The sequence below is a fragment of the Coturnix japonica genome, chromosome 4 (genome assembly GCF_001577835.2).
Source record: "Coturnix japonica isolate 7356 chromosome 4, Coturnix japonica 2.1, whole genome shotgun sequence".
In the NCBI taxonomy this organism is placed as follows: domain Eukaryota; kingdom Metazoa; phylum Chordata; class Aves; order Galliformes; family Phasianidae; genus Coturnix; species Coturnix japonica.
Genome location: NC_029519.1, coordinates 79,570,257 through 79,591,175, shown reverse-complemented (window position 1 = coordinate 79,591,175; position 20,919 = coordinate 79,570,257). Strand labels below are relative to the sequence as shown.

General features: G+C 38.3%; 1 protein-coding gene across 2 annotated transcripts in view; it reads left to right on the top strand.

The window, feature by feature from the left end:
- The first annotated feature begins 106 nt into the window (after nucleotides 1-106).
- CTNNA2 (catenin alpha 2) overlaps nucleotides 107-20,919 on the top strand; it is a 424,920-nt gene continuing 404,107 nt past the window's right edge. Inside the window, exon 1 of one of the 2 annotated variants that reach the window (XM_015862648.2) lies at nucleotides 107-222. The gene's annotated coding sequence lies outside the window, so the exon portion shown is untranslated. The remainder of the gene's footprint in view (nucleotides 223-20,919) is intronic. The other variant, XM_015862647.2, reaches the window with a different exon arrangement.

Genomic DNA, 20,919 nt, shown 5'->3' with positions numbered 1-20,919 from the left:
CGGCCGCTCACGGGTCCCCCCAGAGCCGAGCGAGCGCTGCTCGGGCCGGTAGCGGGAGGAGAAGGAGGAGGAGGGTGGGAGGCGGGCGCCGGGCTCTGTGTGAGGAGGGAGTCGTGCTGCACACCCAGCCCGTCAGTAACCGCCGCTGCTGGGGAGGAGGAGGAGAAGGAGGCGGCGGCGGCGGCTGCGAGAGGTTCTCCCACCCCCACCCACCGAGCTGAGGTGAGGCCAGGGCAAAGCATCCTCCTTTCTTTCCCTCATCCCTTCCTCCCTTTCATCCTTCCCCCACCCTCCTCGAGCTCCTTCCTTTCGTCCCTCTCTCCTCATCCTCCTTCCTTCTCATCTCATCCTTCCCGGCGCTTCCCGGTCCTCCTTTCCTTTCTTCTCTCCTCACCACCTTTCTCCACTCCTCCCCATCCCCCAGGCTTCTTCTCCCCACGTTTCACACCCACCACAAATCATCATCTCTCCTTCCTTTTTTCCCCCCTTTTTCTCTTTGTTTCAAAACGCGTTTTTATTTTATTTCAGTTTATTTTATTTTTAATTGTTCGCCCGGTGAAAGAGAAGAGGCTGAGAGAGCCGGTCACAGACGGAGATAATCCGCTGTCTTTAAAGAACGGATTTGAATTAATGGTCATTGGGTGGCGCGTGTATTGTGGGGAGAGGGGGATTATATTTAGGGAAGAAAGAGAGGGTCAGAGGTGCGTTGTTTCGCTTATCCGTCTATTTATTTACCGTCTCTTAGAGGGGAAACAGCCCCGTGCGAACGCTCCTTTTGTGTTCTCGTTATTCTCCTTCCTTCAGGCAGCACGGAGATCTCTCCATGCCTTTGCCCACCCCCTCCCTGTCGCGCACTGCGGGGCCGTGGGGTGGGTAGGGGGCTGCAGCCCACCATCCCTTTGCTTTAGGCCTCTTCCAGCCCCGCTTTGCGGTGACCCCCAAACCCGTCCCCAGCGCTCCCGGCTGCTGTCAGAAGTTTGCAGAGCATTGAATGTTGTTTGATCCGTGCGTGTAGCAGAGGGAAAGCAGTGTGGAATTGGGCTGTGAGGTGTATGGAGAGGAAGAAGTTTGGCTTTCGGGTGACAAAGAGAAGCAGTGTGACACTGTCCTGCTCCCATGTCCCCAAACTCCCAAACATCAGGGTGGCTAGGAAAGTAACTTTGACAGGTTTATGGCACCTGCTTCTGCCTGGAGCAATGGGGATGTGGTACCTGACAGCTTGGGAAGGTGCTGTTCCCTCTCTGGTTTTGCTGCTCAACTGTGTGATGGCCCGACCTTTAGTTATCAGTGTGTTTAGTTGTTAACGTGCATGCAACCATTTCAGCCCTTGGAAGCTTCTGTTTGTCCATCCGGAGCCTAAGTTTTGTTTATACTTTTGATACAATGTTTCAAAGCCCTTTACTGTAACTATCTACTATACCCCCTAGGGAAGCATGTATAATAGCAAAACTCTCAGCCTTAAAACTTAAAACTCTGCATCTTCTGCCCTACGTAAGTTCACTTAATGAACATTTCTTGTCAAGATTGCAGCAGTGTGTTTTGGAGTATGAGATAAGTAGCTCGAATAGGAGAACTCTCAGATGATGCTGAGGCACGCAACAGATCTGGTTGGCTTTGTGGCTATCGCAGCGCTTCTGCTTTTCCTTTTAACCTATTGCTTCTGTGATTAATATCGTGTATTGTTATCGGGCTTCTGGCATTGCATTCAAGCACTTCCTTCTAGAAGAGAAAAAGTACTGACCTGAAAGGTGAACTTTCACACTCGGTTGTGTAAGTCATTGTTTATAGGCTGCTGCAGAAACACTCTCAGCTGTGGGTAAGGTAGCTGTAATGCCATCAATGGGCACTGCTGGTGACAAAAGCCTCCATAGGAAAGCTCCAGAGTCATTGGAAACCTGCATGAAAGTGCAGCTCTAATTTATGTAGATTTTTAAAGCTCTCAATATTAATGATGAACACGCATAGTACTGCTGACGTGCCTCTGAAAACCGAGAGTACTCATAGACTGAGACTTTAAAGCCAAAGGAAGCAATTAGATCTTCCACTCTGACCTCTTGACTGTTTTAGTCAGTTGGATTCTATCCAGTTACTTTTGAGTGCAATAACTTGTATTTGGCTGAAGCACATTTCCCAGAAAAAAAAGGAATTTTGATCGGAAGACTGTAAGAGGTGGAGAATCCACTGCTTATTAAGTTATTTGGCTCCAGCTCCCGGTCACTGGTTACTGCTGTGCCTTTCTCCAGCGTGCTAAAAGAACTTGAAGTATTTTCTTACATGGAGGGAGGCGTCTATCTGTTGGAACACACTAAATCCCTCTCTTTTCTGTTTGGGGATAAAAACAAATGGTCTCAAATTACTTTAAACTGTCACTGCATGTGTTTTCCTCACTACTCAATTTCTGTGGCCTTCTTTCTTTTTAATTTTTTCTTCTCTAAATCTGCTCTTTCAACGTTTTTAGTGTGTCAGTGTGAGCTGGGTGCAGAGCACCAATACCTCTCTCAGGACTGTTGTGTGAGTTTAAGTATTGCCTCTTCAGCATTACTCTTCTGTTGATATATCACGTTTACATTTCAACCCCATTGGTTGCAGCACTGTATTTTAATCTTATTTTCACAGGTAATGTTTGCCCTATCAAAACCTTGGCAGGACTGTTTCTTTCAAGTAGACTTCATAGTTTTGTGGAACGGAGTGTGTTTCCTGGTTGCAGCTCTACAACTTTATATGTGGCTTTATTGAAGAGGTTGTTTTGTTTTATTTTTCCTAACATGTATTTGAGTATATCAAACAGTCCCAACTGGTTCACCCCACTTATGTAGCATTCTATCAGTCTGTGACTTGTGCAAACTTTGTCATGATTGTTCATGTCTACTTAAAAGGAACTGAAAAATTGTTTCATGGTAGTGGCTTAAACTGTGGGGATTTCATATAGTCATAGAATAGTTTGGGTTGGAAGGGACCTCAAGAATCACGAAGCTCCAAAGCCCCCTGCCTCAGGCTGCCAACTTCCATATGTAATACTAGCCCAGGTTTCCCAGTTCCCATTCAACCTGACCTTGAACACCTCCAGCGACAGGACATCCACAGCTACTCTGGGCAGTTGTCCCAGCACATCACCAATCTCATAGTAAAGAACTTCCCCCTGATATCGGACCTAAATCTTCCCTCCTTTAACTTAAAACCATTTCCCCTTGTCCTGCTATTATCTACCCTTTCAAAGAGTTGACTCCCCTCCTGTTTATAGGCTCCCTTTAGGTACTTGAAGGCTTCAGTTCCTCATAAATCTGAGTTATGTATTGATGCATTCTTCTTGAAGGTCGATTAGTTTGTCCTGAGGTGTCCCTTAACCAATTCTTAACCTGTTTAACTGCAACTAGTTTGTAATCAGACCGTCACAGAATACTACACCAAGTGCCTTAAAAGTTTAAGCATGCGTACTGACGCTCACATTATTTTTTACTATTTTTGCTCGGAATTTGCATCATGCTATAACCTACAGCTACAAACACAATCTCACTCACTTTTTAGAGCATGGTAGTAATGTTTGCATTCTGGAATTTCCCTGCAGTTTTCAGAATGATTAAAAATTCATGTTGGTGGATTAGCCATCTTGGATATTTCCGTGAGACCCCTTCTTTGTTGTGACCTTTTTCAGTCCTGCTGAACAAAAAGCATTGCAAAGTAACGTTGCTTTAACATTGCTTGTGTCACAGGCTGAAGAGGTAATTCATCATTCTCATGAGACACAAGAAAGTCATCTCATTTCATTCCAAATGCAGAATTGCTTCCTGAATGCATCAGCCCCTTCTGCGCTATTAGTGTGATTAGATTCCCTGTACAGTAGCACACCTTTGTGAGGGCAGAGATGTCTTTTGTTCTTACAAAGTCCCCCCTTCCGTTCTCCCCTTCTGCCAAGAAGTGTTTCCAGCTTCAACCATCAATTTTTACACTTACTGATATAAGAAATATTTAATCTGTTCTCTTAAAACTTCTTGTTTTGTGTGGCTTCTTATTCCTAATAGCAGCATTGATTGAAATCTGTTGCCAAATTACAGTAGTTATGACAATAGCTTCTAGGTATTATGTGCTGCTTGAACATGACTGGGATTCTTTTTTCTTATGTATAATGACACAACAAGTACACAGTCCATTGTATTGTGGGACAAAGTAGGCATTTGGTTTTAATACAACATGTTTCAAGGCTTAGAGAAAAGAAGCTGAACTATTTATTTATTACCTCCCTACTTTTTTTCATAGCCAGTACAAAGGATAGGACATCGGTTTTAGATATAGCAAAATACAACATGTATTTGGAAACGTGGGGGGGGGTATAGAGGAACAGAGAATAATAGCATGAATCTGATAGTAACCATAGTAGCGTAGTTAGGTTATAAACCTGTTGGAGTTTTTGGGGGTCAGGTCCATAGAAATTGTCCCCCTGAGCTAATTTGAGGTAAGACACTAGAAGGGGATAAAACAAGAACAGGATTAGGGAGGATAATAAAAGTTACAAGAAGAATGGTATATTTTAGAGGCTAAGAGCTGCTGCATGATTAAAATAAACTTGTTTGTGTATTTTTGTATCCACATATTAGTTAAGATAAGCTTTCTTGGGGAATTAGATACATTATGTTGTTTACCACTTGGCCAGCAAGAACTTTCCCAGCCCAGAGCTTCCAACACATCAGGCTTCTCTGATGTGTTCTGATGCAGTAAGCAGAAGAGGTCGGGACTCCCATTCTTCAGTGGGACTCCATTACTGATGGGGAGGGTTTGCCAGCTGTATCAACAACACCAAGAGCATGAGTGTGATCAAACTGCTGCCCTATCTTGCAGGCCTTCAGCACTGATGGAAAATAGTTGTATTAATACATTTTAATGTAAAGGACAAAAGAGATTAAGCTGCAGCAAACAGTGAGATGAAGGTGCAACAAAGAACAGAAAGCACATTTGGGCATATTAGAATAACTGTCTAACAACGAAGTTATTCTTGTACTCTGGTGTATTATTATCTTATGGAAATTCATAATTCCCTATTTTCAGAATTATCCCGAGTATTTCCAGTTTGTTGTGATTGTTTTTGATTTCCTGGAGTTGGGAGTTGGATTCCTTTTTGTGTTATTACATGGGTGTACTTTACCGATCGGTATTGATTGCTGTTACTGGAAAGCTTATCCATTGAGCACTTTCTAAACTTGTCTCAGAGCGATAACGTTGTAACACTGTTCTGTTGAATTGAATCATGTTCAGCAATCCATACTTCACTTCCTGGATAAAAGTGATACATCTCAGTTTTCTAAGTGGTTTCCTCAATATCATGCCACTAAGAGTCAGAGAATCATAGAATGGCCTGAGTTGAAAAGGACCACTATGTCATCTGGTTTCAACCCCCCTGCTATGTGCAGCATCTCAAGCCACCAGACCAGGCTGCCCTGAGCCACATCCAGCCTGGCCTTGAATGCCTCCAGGGCTGGGGCATCCACGGTCTCCTTGGGCAACTTGTTCCAGTGGTCACCACTCTGACATACCTTGCTCCAAACAATGTTTGGATACCAGCAGGCATTCATGAAAGCTTTTGTATTGTAAAATAGCCTGCATTCATATTTAAATAACACATTTTTTGCTGTGTGAAGTAAGATTTTTGCAACCATCACTTAACAGTACAGTTGGTTGAATGTAAGAATTCTTATGTCAGAAAACAATCACGTTTTGGGGTAATGTTTTGCTTTGGGTTGACAAAAAAGTGAAGTTTAATATTTCCAACAAAATATTTTCTTTTCACCCAAACGAGGAGAAATCCCACCTTTCTTTGAAGTGCTGTAACTGCTGAATCAGCATTTTCTGGCAGCAACTGTTTTCTTTTCCTTTGGAATGTTTTTTGGCCAGCTGTACTTCTCAGTTGCATCACCCCCTGCATTAGTATTCCAGTACTGAGAACAGTAGAGAACTGTTTTCAACACTGCTGCAGAGACTGCCCAAGTTTTCCAGCTTCTTAAATAATGATAATTATTTGGATAAGTGAAGCTGAATCCTGAAACACAGTAAGAGCATCTCACAGAGTTTTCATTTGAGAGGTGGAAAAAATAATAAATATATAAATAAAATATATATGTATATTTTCAATTACACAAAAGAATCTCTGTATTCAGTGTTTTTTAAAGCTATTGTCCAATCTGCTCTTATCACTGGTGTAATAATTATTACTTGCCATTACTCTCGCCTGTGTCATCACCCTTCTCTTTGAAGCTGTTCATTTTAAAAACAAGTATGTGTTACATAATGCCTAAAGGAGACAAGAATATTAGAAAGTAAAACAATCTGACTGGAACTGGAGCTTAAATCCTGTGCACACTTTTCTGAACAAAGTACAAGTTGTCTGGGTCAGTCTAGGCTCCCAGTTGCCCAGGTGACTTCTGAAAATGAGACTTAAGCTTTTAAGTTACTTAAGGCTTCTTGTAAATGGATTAATCAGTTGGTCCTTTTTAAGAACTAATTAACTTTTGTTTTTAATATCCTTTTATTTAATAACAAAAGCCTCTCTGCTATATTAGTGTTTAAAGAAGTATGTAAAGTATTTCAGTTAAACCCTTCGTAGCCTCACAGGGATGGCTGAGTCTCTCAGTTTGCTAAATTTTACTTACAAGAAATTGGTCAATGGGAAATACTTTATTCCTTATACTCTGAATGGAGAAACTGCATCCATTCTCTCCAAAGCTGATGAAACTGCTTTAATCAGTTCTTTAAATATTTTCAAACATCAAAATAGGGAGGGAAGCCAGCTCTTTGAAAGGGTAGATGATAGCAGGACAAGGGGAAATGGTTTTAAGATTTCGGTTGTATGTCAGGGAAAGCTGTTTACTATGAGAGTGGTGAGCTGCCCAGACAGGTTGTGGATGCCCCATCCATCCCTGGAGGTATTCAAGGCCAGGTTAGTTGGGGTCCTGGGCAACCTGGTCTGGTATTAAATGGGGAGGTTGGTGATCCTGCCTGTGCTGGGGGGGGGGGGGGGGGGGTTGGAACTTCATGATTCTTGGGGTCCCTTCATACCCTGGCCACTTTATGGTATGATTCTATGAAAAGAAGCTCCAAAATCTTTTAAGGATTTAAGTTTCTGTTTATATTATGGAATAGAAATACTATTGATTGCATTCTGAAATTTTAGTAGGTGCTGCTTTTTCTTTCTCTTGTACTGTTATTGTAATATGGCAATAGCTGTGCTTGTTCCAAGGGATCTATATTAACAAACGTGAACAAAATCTCTTGGAAAGAGACATAAAAACTCTTTGCTGTTTTAACTTGCTTGAGTAATCTGGGGGCAGACATAGTTATCTGCTGAAGTTTGTTGGTTTTTTTTTTTTTTTGTTTTTTTGTCTTTTTATATCTTGAATCAATTTAAAAGTTGTTGTGAATAATAGTATTTGTATTAATGCATTTATTTAATAAACTCTGTCGTTAGGTATTGCTTTCCTTCAGAGTTAATGGGATGAATGGTTTCTCTTTCTACTATAAAACATCATCAGCTGTGATGGTGGTTAATTCTTTATGTGAGTTCATATCTGTACAGTTATATATTCCTCAATGGATGCAGAATTGCATCTCTAGGCAAGGTGTGGCTGATATATGTAGGAAACCTTTGGTGGCGGCTTCTGTTGTATAATAGAGTATCTTTTGTTTCATCTAACAAAATAATCAGAATTGCAGTAGATATTTCCTATTGAGAGGACTAAACCTCATGCTTGAAGTCCAGGAAGCAGTTGATTTAACAACATATGATACGATTTTTATTGTTACCAAAGTTTAAGAGGGCTGATTAATAAAGTTCTCCCCCCACCCTTCTCTGTTTTTAAACACTGAAGTAAAAGAAATCGTCACTTATGATTGATTTTTGTTGTTGTTGTTCAAGAAGTTATCAAAACTGTTTGTAAATGTTTATCTCATGGTTATAAAAATTGACTGTTAGACAACAAAGACTCCCAAGGAAAAGTATATTAAAGCTAACAACTGGAATTTCCAGTGAGAAACTGCAAGAGAAGGAAGGTTGTGTATTTTAAGCCTCTCTCTTTAGTTTGTGTACAGATAAGATAAAAAAAATATCTCCATCTTAGAGGGCCAAGATTGAATGCAGCCAAAATTGGCTTCTAAAATGCATTTTATCTTCCCTGTTTTGAATAAGTTTACACTGTCACTCATCAGCATTAGATTTCTTGTTTGACATAACTAACAGATTTAATCTGGAAGGACGAAAACAGTTTTTCTATTTGAAAAATGCAAGAAAACCAATGAAGTTTAATCTTACAACTAAAATCTATAGGTTCTTTATTATTATTATAATATTTTATTACTATTACCAATACTATTTATTATTATTATTATTATTATTATTATTATTATTATTATTATTATTATTATTATTATTATTATTATTATTAATGAAGTTACAGAGTTGCTAAAGAAACAAGTGCAATTCATTACTAGATGACTGGTTAGAAAGAAACAAATGACACCTTTTCCCCACATTTTAGGGTCGACTTTAGAGGGATTAATGTATTTTCATTACAATGTACATACTCTTTTCAGGTTTGTATACAAATAGTCTTTAGTGCTTACTATAATCAAGTCAGAAATGCAAATAGGGAATTATAGCTGCTTAGACTAATTTTAAACATGTCCATTATCTCTGTAATCTACATTTGCAGTGCTTGGATGCTGGGAAGTCCATGAATGAAGGAGGATAAGGATGTGCAGAAGTTGAGCGGGAGTAAATAGGTTCAAACAAATGTTCTCCGAATTAATGCCTTGAAGTAGTTGAGAAAGCTGTGCAATTGTAGGAGCTAAGCAGACTTCTTTTTTTGCTTTTGAGTTGAAACATCACTGCGTACTCACCTTCATGTGAGCTGGGTACAAGTTCAGCAGGCTACAAATTTGGTGGCAGCAAAAGAAAATCATTGATGTGTGGACAGATTTAACACACAAAAACTGTTGTGGTTTGGATTCAAAAATAGAAGGCTTGCAAGCAGAATGAGGTTAGGAGCTGTAGTGGTGGCACAAATGCAGTTGCTTTTTTGAGGCTCTGCACTCTGTGTTCTCCTTCCTGCTAGTTTCAGGACCGTTCTGGCTTGGCAGTTGCCAAGAATTTTCCTTTAATTTCAGATTCTGTGAGTGATTTACTTCAAGTTGACAAACCCTTCTTAAGTTGGTTGCATCTTAAGTGTAGAGTCAGCTTAATGTGAGTTGTTTAAGAGCTTTTGTGCTCATGTAAAAGATGCAGAGATGAACTGACAACACGAGTGAGTTCAGGTCTCCTGTTGGCTTAATGAGTTTATTTTTGTGGAGTGGCTGACAAGCAGCCAAAAGAAACAAACAAACAGAATGACGTAGCCCAGGAACAGCATCTTAACTGATTTTTTAAAATATATTTTTTATTTTTATTTATTTATTTATTTATTTATTTCCATAAAAAGATCAGTTAGGAGTCAGGGGAGTCACTGTATTCGGTTCATATAAGGAACAGTCTCTAAGGAAGGATCAAGGCTGTGCTATGCAAAGAAATAATTCATTGGTAGCTTAAAGATTTCTTCAGGTGTGCTTGAACTCTGTGATCTGAACTGTACTTAATCAGTTCTTGACAATACTGTTTGGAGTTTTTTATTACACTTCTTCATTGAAAACAGGATGAAACTATGATCAATCAAGTGGGGGAAGAATTTAGAAATCACTCTTGATCAAATATAATTTTATTAATTTGTACCAATGTTTATATAGGAAGGACCAGAAGGTGCTTAGATGTGAAGTTACCTGTTGGCCAGTAAAGCTGGGGTATAGGAAATGCAGGCAAAGCATGACTGCGCTAGGAAAGGTGTGTTGCGGGAAGACTTTCAATAGTTTCATGTACCTAGAGCTTCTTTAAATGAGGAGAGTGTATGTAAATAGAAAGGAAAAATAGACTTGAGAAGATGAACTTTCATTCGTTTAAAAACAAAGTGCACCCATACAAAACCTTAGTCCCAAATATGAATTACACTCCTGCAATTTGTTGAAATGTGAAAAACCCGAGGAAGAACTTTGCATTGACATTATGGAAGGCTTCTTTCAGCATTATAGGCAGCTTTCTGTGCATCTTAGCTAAAAAACAGATTAGGGTATTCAGTTTATGCAAGATGAAAACCTCAGTCCTTGGAAAGTAATGACAAAATTAATGTTGCAAACACCTCACTCAACACTCTTAGTCCTGTCTCTACCTTTGGCCATGAAATGTGTCAATATTTTCTACATTTGGTGTGGCCTAATCCAGTCCTGTGTGGTATTTCTGTTGTTCTTATTTTGTTCTAAAATTAATGCTTTCTATTTATTTTCACAGTAACTACAAAAGACCCTTAGTGTATAATAACACTATTTGGTGAATTCTCAGTTTTTTTTCACTTTTTTTTCACCTTATTGTGGTTTTTATTTTGTTTGTATTTTATGTTACTGAAATGCACCACCCACCACCTCACTGTGCTGTCACTGTTTGTATACAACGTTCAGGAAGAGGTGATCAAGATCAATGGGTGCCATTTTTTACTTCATGGAGGAATTCAATGATGCATCTTTACTTCAGATGCGTTTCCCTGCCAGAAGCCATTTTATCAGACTGCCCCTCTGCTTCCATCTGTCACACAGCAACAAAATGTAATGGAATACTGGTGGGAATGTTCAGGATCTATTGCCTTACTACCAGCATCCACCTTTGATATCATAGGCCAACATAAAGGCATTACTTTTGGTGCAGCTCTTGTACGTAAGTTGCTTAAAGCTCTGGAAAATTAGAGGGCTTCCCTGTGTTACCTCACAGATCTGCTGTGAGCATTGATGTGTACTCCTTCTGTGTTCTAGTAAGTGGTTTAAGTGAGGGAACTCTTATCATTTCAGTGATAAGAAAAAAGGACACTCTGTGTCCAGTACATCAGAGCTTCTTGCATCCATTTCTCATTTGCCACAAATAGATAGTTCATTCTGCTCAAATATTCATCTTAATGAGCTATTTTATGTTCCTGTTTTGATCTAAAGATAGATTTTCTGATGAAGTGAGAAACCAGTTCTGTCATGTTGGGCCAGTTGAGCAAAACATTAAGATGGACTTGGTTGACTAACACGAACTTGCAGCATCCTGCGGTTGATGTGTTGTTCTACTTGCTCTTGTTAGGTGCTGTGCAAGACCTCATCCATATCTGTCTTATGACTGTCTTATACAGCATCTCAGGGTGAGAAACGTGGTATTGAAGCGTGGAATTATTTGATGAGTTTCATTAGATTTCTCTCCAATTGCACTGATATGGTGGTTCCTTCCATGGAAAGAAGCAAAATTCTTGGTTAGTCTTATGGTGGCAACGTACAACAATTAATAATGAAATTTGGTGATAATAAGGGAAATTTGTACTGTTGTCTTTAAAATTAGGCTTACTGTAAGTATGCGTATCTAACATGCAGATTTCCTATGTGAAGAATCTAAATACATTGTGGGCTGATGTCTCTTTAATGCAGCAAGTACTATTGAAACTATTCCAAGGTGAAATGTAAGTTAGGTCAAAGGTGGTGTTTGTTGTTATTGTGTTGGAAGTGTTTTGTTATTTGTGTGTCCAGGGTTCTTTTGCTGGCTTAAGACCAAATACTGTGGTTTTTAATTTTGGATTCCAGTAAATGAATGACAAGAATTTGGTAAAGGTTTATAATGGAAATTAATAGTGTTGCAATAGTGCTACTGCCACATTCAGTCCCTGCGCTGTTTAATCACCACTATGTGTTGAAATTTGGGAAGAAGACCTTTTATTTCTGTTAAGGAGAGTCTGTTTGTTTTTTAACTGCAAGTCCAGACTCCATTGTTAAACTGTGCGTCTACATAAGTCTAAATAATTTAGTGAAAAATGTGTTGGTAGTAACAGGGGTTTTTAATGTTTAAAAACATCGGAATATGTTTAAATTGAGTTTTGCTGAATACAATGAAAAGATGAAAAATAGACAACCTTATTGCTTATTATAATAAATTATGAATGCTTCAGGTGATTTCCAGGTTTAATAGCTGCTATAGTGCTAAACAGTTCTATTGCTGAACTATTTTATTCTAAATTATGTTCTTAAGCCTGGGGAAAAATTGGTTTTTAAGAGCTGTGCTAACAAATTCTTATCATTGTATTGAGGCCTTAGTAAAGTGTGATCTATTATTCCTTACGTTTTATTTCAAGACAACTGAATGTAAGGAGATGCTTTGTTTTTTTTGCTACAGATTGGCTCAGCATTGCTCCAGTGCAGTGTTTGTTGTCGTTTCACTATTTTTGTAACTATTTTTTATGGTGAAGGCTTGTGATTTCATTAGCAGTTATTTTAAAACCTGAAAAAATCTGACAAGGCTAAATGGAAAAAAAATTCTGTTTTCCATGTAGATAAGCACGGAAGGGCGTGAATAAAAATCAGGTTGGCCCTTCCTCCACGCTTCACAACTCTCCTCCACAGCTTTATGAACCACTGGGAAATGGGCCACGTTAGCTTCAATTTTGTAAATAATTAGCATTCTTGGTGTGGATGTTTTTTATTGAAAGTATGTTTCTAGATTCATTGGTGGATAATAAAGCCAGCTTGATATACTAAAGCTGTGTTACCTCCCATCATTATTTGGTTAGTTGTTGGGAGGCTTGTGGCATTTTTGTTGCTGTTTTTGCCTGTCTTTCCAGCACACTGGGAGCTTGTTCCAAGAGCCAGAACTTATGATAACCCTTGAAACTAAAGCACGCATCTTATATATTAACTCCACCTTTGGTGCCCATAGGTTGTCTGGAGAACATCCTTACTGCCCCTCAGTACTCAGTGTTGTCTTCGTTCTTAGAAATGAGCAATGGTGAATAAATTACAAGTGCTTCATGATCCTTACTTTTTTCTGCCTGCTAAATGGTGTAGTGACCTTTTATTGATGGTGCTGAGAATGTGTATTTTGTTAATGACCCCGAGATGTGCCCCTAAGTTTAAACCAGATGAGCATTGTTGCTGAAATACCACTTTGTTTTGGGGGATTATGGCTGTCACACCTGGACCCTTCCTACCTTTAGTTTGCTGCAGTGATGCTTATTGTCCTTGTTTGCATTTCACATGCTCTGCTTAATACAAGGTAACGAGTCCACACTGCATTTATTTTAAAGTGAAGACAAAAAATGACTGTATCCAGAATGATGACAATGAGCTGTTTATTACCACAAGCAGTGCATTTTTTTTTTCTTTCAGTTAGAAAGCAGTGATTTGTCTGAATTTTTGGAGTGGTTTTTAAGTGAATAATGATATAAGAGCCTTCTTACTCGAGGCTTCTTATAAATGCAGTTATTTATATGAGAAAAACTGCTCATGCTTGGATTATTTATGCAGGGAAAAAAAAAACAAGGCAAAACAACTGGCTCTGGATTGATACAATTTTTCTTCCCCATCTTCTCTGAACTAATTTGTTTTCTCTGTGCAGTGACTTCTACTTTGTTTTAGATAGTTAAGAGCTCCTTAAGCCATTTCCCTGGGTAAAGTGATTCAGACCTTGCCTTCTGGTCTTCAAGGCAAACTTTGTTCCTTGTGGCTTCAAGAGAGAATATTGTGGCCTTTCCCCTTTCTTTTTTAGCAGACCAGGCTTCATTAAAAGCAGCTCTGAGATTGTTCCTGGTCTGCTGTCAGTGGCATCCTCTTTCCTTCCTTTCTATGTTTTCTTTTTTCCCCCACAGCAATTAAGAGAGAAAGGTGTAAAGATGAACTGCACCTTCTTCCCCCTTTTTGGTTTGTACTTTTGTTGCCTGCACCCTCTTATGAGTTTCATTTGAGCTCCGAGCCAGCATTCCGACCCTGCAGTTCATGGGGATGTGAATCCATTGCTGACCCTTCAGGTCATTTAAATCTGCAGTTCTGTGGTGGGCAACGAATGCTCGTTGCTAGAAGGACCCTCTAAACAGCCTTCCTAAAGCATCGTTAACTACTGACTGTAATCATAAAGCAAAGATGCAGAGGATTTTATATCAACAAAGATTACTCCTACCTAGAGCCAAGAGTGACCTAATTTTCATAGATATACCAGCAGGAGAGTCTGTCTGTAAACAGTTTCTTAGCAACAGCTGCCTGTCCCCTAGAAAGAATGTCACTTTTTACCCATGCTGAGGTTTTCTTCTGTTGACTCCCAAATTTTACAGCCCTTCTACACCAATCAGTGCTTTCAATTGCAGGAAGGCTGAAGCAGTTTTGTCAGCGATGATGGCTCTCCTTTCTCTGGTAGCAGCCACCTACGGCTCAGTGAGGTGGGGCTGACATTAAATCACTGTTTACTTTAATGTTGGCTTCACAACAGCTTTTCTGTTGCAGCCCAGCACACTGATTTATCGTAGTGCAGTTCCATAAAAATTCTGAAATGATGAAGGATCTTGCATTTCCACATTTCTGCTTCCACTTAAATCCAGGAGGTGACAGACCAGGAACAATAAAATGAAATTCTTTTTATTTATTTATTAAGGTATCAACTTGTTTTTTGTTTTTTGAAAAAGGATATTTTTCTTACAGCACAACAAGTCTCTTTCTTCAATTAGACTTGTACAGCATCTGTCTCAAAGACTGAATTCAGAGGCAAACAAACAACAGCCCTTTTGGATATGGTTTTTATTACCTGGAAGCTTGCAGCTTGTGTGCCCATCATTTTGAGCTTCATCTGCCTTAGGCACCATTGTGTAATCTGCATGGAGAGGTCAAGCAGTGACACCTTCAGAAAGAGCAGATCTACTATTTTCTACAGTAATACAGAGATAAATAGAGCAGGAGGGGAGAGGGGAAAAAAGAGTAATTTCCCTGGACAATTACAAGCTCTTTTGATCAATTTAAACACAAATGTTATTTGAAAATAGCAATCTATTTCCTTTAGCCGAACATCTGTATGGCATGAAGTACAGGAATACAATTTTCAGTTTTTAAAAAAATTATTATTATTATTATTTAATGTTTATTGAATGTTGTCATATTTTAAGACTCATAACCTAGGGGCTGAAGGCAAGTAATTGATTCAGGTAATAAGAAGTTTGAATGATCATAAATACTAAGTCCTCTGTCTTGCTGCTGACATACCTTATTCTGCTTAGCTGAGACCCCTTTGAGATGGAGAAGCGCAGGTGCTGTAGAAGTTGGATTTTGAACTGAAGGTGTTGGAATAGGATATGATCATAAACACATTTAATAGGAGGAAAGGAAGAGCAAGCTGAAATCTGCCTCCATTATAGTCGGGAAGGTGGTTGGACTAGAGATGGGCTTGTAGGTCCTTTCCAACCTTTCAAACCAGCAGATTCTATGACTCTGTGGTAGTCAGAGTATCTGAGAAAAGAAACCTTCAAGAAAATACAGCAAAGTGCGCATACTGAAAATGCTTCAAGGGTAAAGATAATAATGTATGCTTACATTGATCAGTTCTATTTCCCAACTTTGTGTGGCAGCAGATCAAAAGGACACTTACAGTAAGATGTAGGAAGTCTTTCTCTGGAGGTTGTGAAAGCAGAAGTCAGAGTAGCATCAGTTAGCACAGGTTGGTAGGATCTATGTTGGTGTATTGTTCCTTATTTATCATAGAATCATAGAATGGCCTGAGTTAAAAAGGGTCACAATGCTCATCTAGTTCCAACCCCCTGCTATGTGCAGGGTCACCAACCACCATCCCAAAGCCTCATTCAGCCTGGCCTTGAGTGCCTGCAGGGATGGGGCATCCACAGCCTCCTAGGGCAACCTATTCCAGTGCATCACCATCCTCTGTCTGAAAAACGTCCTCCTAATATCCAACCTAAACCTCCCCTGTCTCAGTTTAAAACCATTCTTCCTTGTCCTATCACTATCCACCATTGTAAACAGTCATTTACTGCCAATTTATTGTCAGTTCTTTATTTCACCTGCTGTGAGGTTTAAATATGACTTCAGCTTGAAAAAATGGCCTTCCTACTTTTCCTTCTTTAACAGAAGGCATGTGGATGTTGATTTGAGGAATGCTTATGGCTGATATAGACTGAAGCCTATTGCATAATTTAAGGAAATTGTAGATTTTATCTTTGCTCTAGAAGAGGTACTTTCATATGTCTTTATGTCTGAGGACTTTTGAGCATAATAGGGAAAATATAAATAAAAAACTCTGTTAACATGAGAATCTGTCTCGTTTCTTAAAACGGTTTTTATTTCCTCCTCTTTGTTTGATTTTGATATTCAGAAGTTTCTGCTATGTGCAGAATGGAGAGTTAAAAAGTAATTGAGGTATTTTTCTGGCTTGCATTTAAGAAATGAGTAGAAGGAATTTGTCTTATGAAAGAGGTTAGATGCAACTGGGAGACACAAAAAGAAAGGCAGTTTAAAATACTTTGCTGCCTAAAAAGCTGGCATTGAAGTACAATAAAGACCTTGAGAAGGAAGACAGATGAAACATGAGCTTTTGAAGAACTTTCTATGAAAAGGGCAATAAAGCTAAGATTTGTTACGTTTATACTTTTTAGGAGCTGCTAGGGTGGCTCACTGTCAAATAACATAAAAATAGACTGTGATAAAAGACTGAGTACATTTTTTTAAACTGGTTTCAGTATTTTCCATTTCAATTTAGCCAAAAGTAGCGCATTGTTTTTAAATGTTTTTTTTTTAATTTTATTTTTTTGTTATCTTATTTTCTCTTATGTAAATGGAAGTAATCTCAATTGTTATCAGTAATTAGTTGATGTTTGCCTTTACTTTTGAGCCAAACTTAATCGATGCTCTCATGAAGTAGAAATCTCTCATTACTATTATTTCTCTGCTATTGTGTGAGGTATTGATAAACCCCAATGAAAATATACCTTTCTAACTAAATATTCTTTTATTGACAGAAATTTTCTGTTTTGCCTTTTCTTTGCAAGCTCTTCAAAACCAAAAAAAAAAAAACAAAACCCTTCTTTTTTCTAAGCAAATTATTGTAGCTCTGTGTTTCCTGCATATATTAACCAAATGTTTGAAGACTGAAGGCAACGAATATGCAGTGAGTCATCTGTTGAGAATAAAACCTGATACGTTTGTGAATGAAATCCAGCTTTGTGAAGCAGAGCATAGAATCATAGAATCATAGCATGCAGCTCGTCGTTATTGTTTGGGGGGATCTTTTCTTTTTTAATTATATATTTTTGCTTTTAACAGATGTACAAGTTAAGAAAGTTTTATTTAGACTTGGGAAGTATTCTCTCATATTTGTACATCTGCTGATATTGGGATAAACTGGTTATTTCATAGAACTGTACTATGGATGCAGTTATCATCCATAGTAGTTTTTAAACATTTTTAGGGGTGCTTGCATGGATAATATTGAACTTTGATCCCTAACCCTGAACACAAACACAAGGAAGCCTAATAGGTCTGAAAGAGAACTGTATCCCAAACTCTTGATGATGCTCCTCGACAATTAAGTAGCTTGTTGAACAGTTGGAACAAATCTAGGCTTTTTAGCAGAAGTGCGAGCTCATCTGACAGAATGTGTCAAGTATCAATGCCTGCCTAAGTCCAAATTATGTATATATTGATTTCTTCAACTCTTGTTGGCCTTTTTTTTCCTGTAATCACCATGCATAATAGCAAAATGTGGTATTTTTTCTGTAGCCGTGGTTGAAAACGAAAAGGATGTGATTCTTTCCTGGTTATTCTATCCCAGCCTTTAATAGCTGCCTGTGGGTTTCATGAATCTCAGAGTAGCATCTGGGTGATATCTTTTAAATGAAGACAGCTCCATTAATGTTTCATAACTTCCATCATTAGCATTGCCTTCTTCATCTCTGAAACATTCCACTGCAACCAGCTCCACAAATTCGAAGGAAGAAATTATACCTTTCTAATGCTTTTAAAACTGTTTACTGAAGAGTTGCTGAGGTGCTTTTGAGTCTTTTGAGTCATATAAAATAGTGTGAGTTCAGTTCTATTCACCTCTGTTCTGTCTTTAAAGTTTTTATTTTGTCAGTTTCCTTGTTCATGTTGAAAACTGATGATTGAAGTCTGTTTAGACATTCTCATACAGAAAGTATTCAGTGCTTCTCACTAAGGCTTTACAAATACATCTTGTATTTCTTGTAGACCTTTTTGCAGAAGGAAGCACATACAACATTAGATTTGTAACAAATTCAAGCAGTGACATGCTAGCATTCAACTCCCCATTCCTTTTCCTTTCCAAATGAAGCAGTGCAGTGCTGCTTTTTCAATGACTTCCAGCTGTGACTTCAGTATCAATTGCTAACTTAAATCATTTTACATGTGAAACAGCTTTGCTTCTCTCAATGTACCGTATTTTGCAGTGGTACAAAATGTAATTTCATGTAGCATCTTCGACCCCAGTCACCAAATACAAAATCTTCTGTTCTGCTTAGTGAGATTAATGCTAGACTATCCTAAATATATGTATATTTTTTCCTGTCATTAGCAAATAGTCACTTTACTCTTCACCTCCTTTTTTCCAAGTTGTGTATGAATATAGAAGTGAATGTGGATTCACAGCATTGGCTCTTGGCAGACCATGTTTTCTTTCTCATTCCTTCTCTGTGAGGTCTGCATGATGATTTTCCTTCAAGGGGACACGTAAAGGTGAAAATTTGCCCAGTGTTCAGACAACCTCTTAGGACTGATGAGCAGCAGCATGGAGATCAAGGCCTATATGCAGATGCATGTCATATGGAAGAAAAAGTACTAAGGGGAAAATGAATGTTGTGAAGTAGAAAACTGAGTATTAGGATCTTCACAGTACTGTTGGTTGAAATATCTCACAGGATATAAAAGCAGGGGACAAATCTTATGTGGAAAGCAATGAAAAAGATCCTGAAGAGAACACAGAGGCCAGAAAAAGTTGTAGATGCCCCATCCTTGGAGGCATTCATTACTAGATTGGATGGGACCATGGGCAGACTGAGATAGTGGGTGGCAACCAGCTCACAGCTGGGGGTTGGAACTGGATGGTCTTTAAGGTTCATTTCAACCTGATCCATTCCTTGTTTATTGTCCTAAAATAGGAAATAATGGGACTTGAATGTTGGATTTCAAATAAATATCAAATAAGTAGTTTCTGTTCTGAAGTAACTTTAAGATGGTAAAGAAAATAATATATATTTTTAATTATTATTCATTACAATAAAGAATGAAGAATAATCAGAACGAGGATTTATGATAGTAAAACCGCTATTTTCAGTAAATGTTTCTGAAAAGTTATCTTCCAAATATTGAAATTTTAAATGTCCAAACTATTACAAAGGAGGCCAAAAGTAATTCTGCAAAACAGATCAAGGCAAGCAAACTAATTGTGAATCTATTTCTAATCCTTTGGAAGCAAGAGCCATTCCATGGGACTGGCAGTTGGTGCAGGACTGAGGTGGGAAAGGGAGTGTTGGAGGAGGCCAAGCAGGAAAGCCAAGGAAATTCTCAGCATCCTAACCAGGAAAAAGGAAAGGTTTGAGAATCAAGTGTTAATTGAAGGGATTTTAGAAGAAATGGATACAATGAATACAATTGGGTCACTGTTATTGAGGGTTTACTTTATTATTTTATCTTTAGATCATGCTGTATTCATTTATCTTTTTTTTAACTATTTGTCTCACACTTGATTTTTTCTGTGTCCCAAATGGTAAGTGCTATGTTTAATACAATGGTGAGAATTAATTGTTTTCATTTTAATATTTATAGTTCTTGGATCAACATCTGGATTCTGCTAATTTTTGTCAGTACTAATATTTTGTTTCAAAAGGTATGAATGGTGACAGTTTCGCCTTGCTGAACCTGTCACTCTTTCCATTCTAATCCTTTATAACACTACTTGTATTCCACTGAGTGGCCTATAGTAGCATGTTTACCTGATGACTTGAAAAGCTTATTTGCTGTTTTCGAGTTTATCTGCATTCCTTTCTTCTCTTAATCTTCATAGAGATTATTTCTTCAGATACACTGACGAAAGATTCAGTAACAAAATGGAAACTGCTGGATGGGGAGAAAAGTTATTAGGTGGAAAAATTAATCTGACATTACTTAAATTACTTTTTCATTTATTTATTTATTTATTTATTTTTAAGAACTAGCACATCTTTGTCATCTGCATTACCTGTATTACCAGCATGCAAAAGGCTGGTCATTTGTTAAGTGATCTCATAAAAATTTATGGCTTTTATGGATTTGTGCAAGAAGTTACTTCGTATTTTAATGTCAGTAATGAAAAATGGATTTTCTTTCTTTCTCCTCAGCTTTATGGGATTTTCAGATGTAGGAAAATTATTCCTATCGTAAAATCATTAAGGTTGGATAGGACGCCTAAGATCCCCATGTGCATCCCCAACCCATCCCCATCACTGATCTCGTCCCCAGGAGCCACATCTCTATAGTTATTGAGTGCCTCTGGGGACAGTGGCTCCATTACTTCCCTGGGTAGACTGTTCCAATGCATTCTTTCTGAGAAGAAATATTCCAACCTGAACCTCTTGTGCTACTTAAGACTTAGTGATTTAATGGGAGCTATTGGTAATAGGTGAACAGTTGGACTGGATGATCTTTTAGGTGTTTTCCAACCTTAGTGATTCTCTGATTCTAAAGCAGTGTAGAAAGATGCTCTGAAGGCTGAAAAAGAAAGAAGCTGGTTGTGTTGCCTTCCTGGTGTCAGGGCAAAAAAATAACTGTCATCACTTGGGTGGGTTGCAAACAATTTGAAATACAACACTGTAGTTAATGTATATTTTGTCTTAGTTTTGATGAGATGGAATTTGTCTTCTGAGAAAAGCACCATAACATCAGAAGAAATGTTTTTAATGCTTTGCAGTGTCCTTGTGCAGGACAGATGGAAGCTCAATTTATAATTTGATTATTATTATTTTTTTAATGGTTGAATTTCCAATTCCTTTACAATTTTTGAAGTTTCATACCAATTTTGAA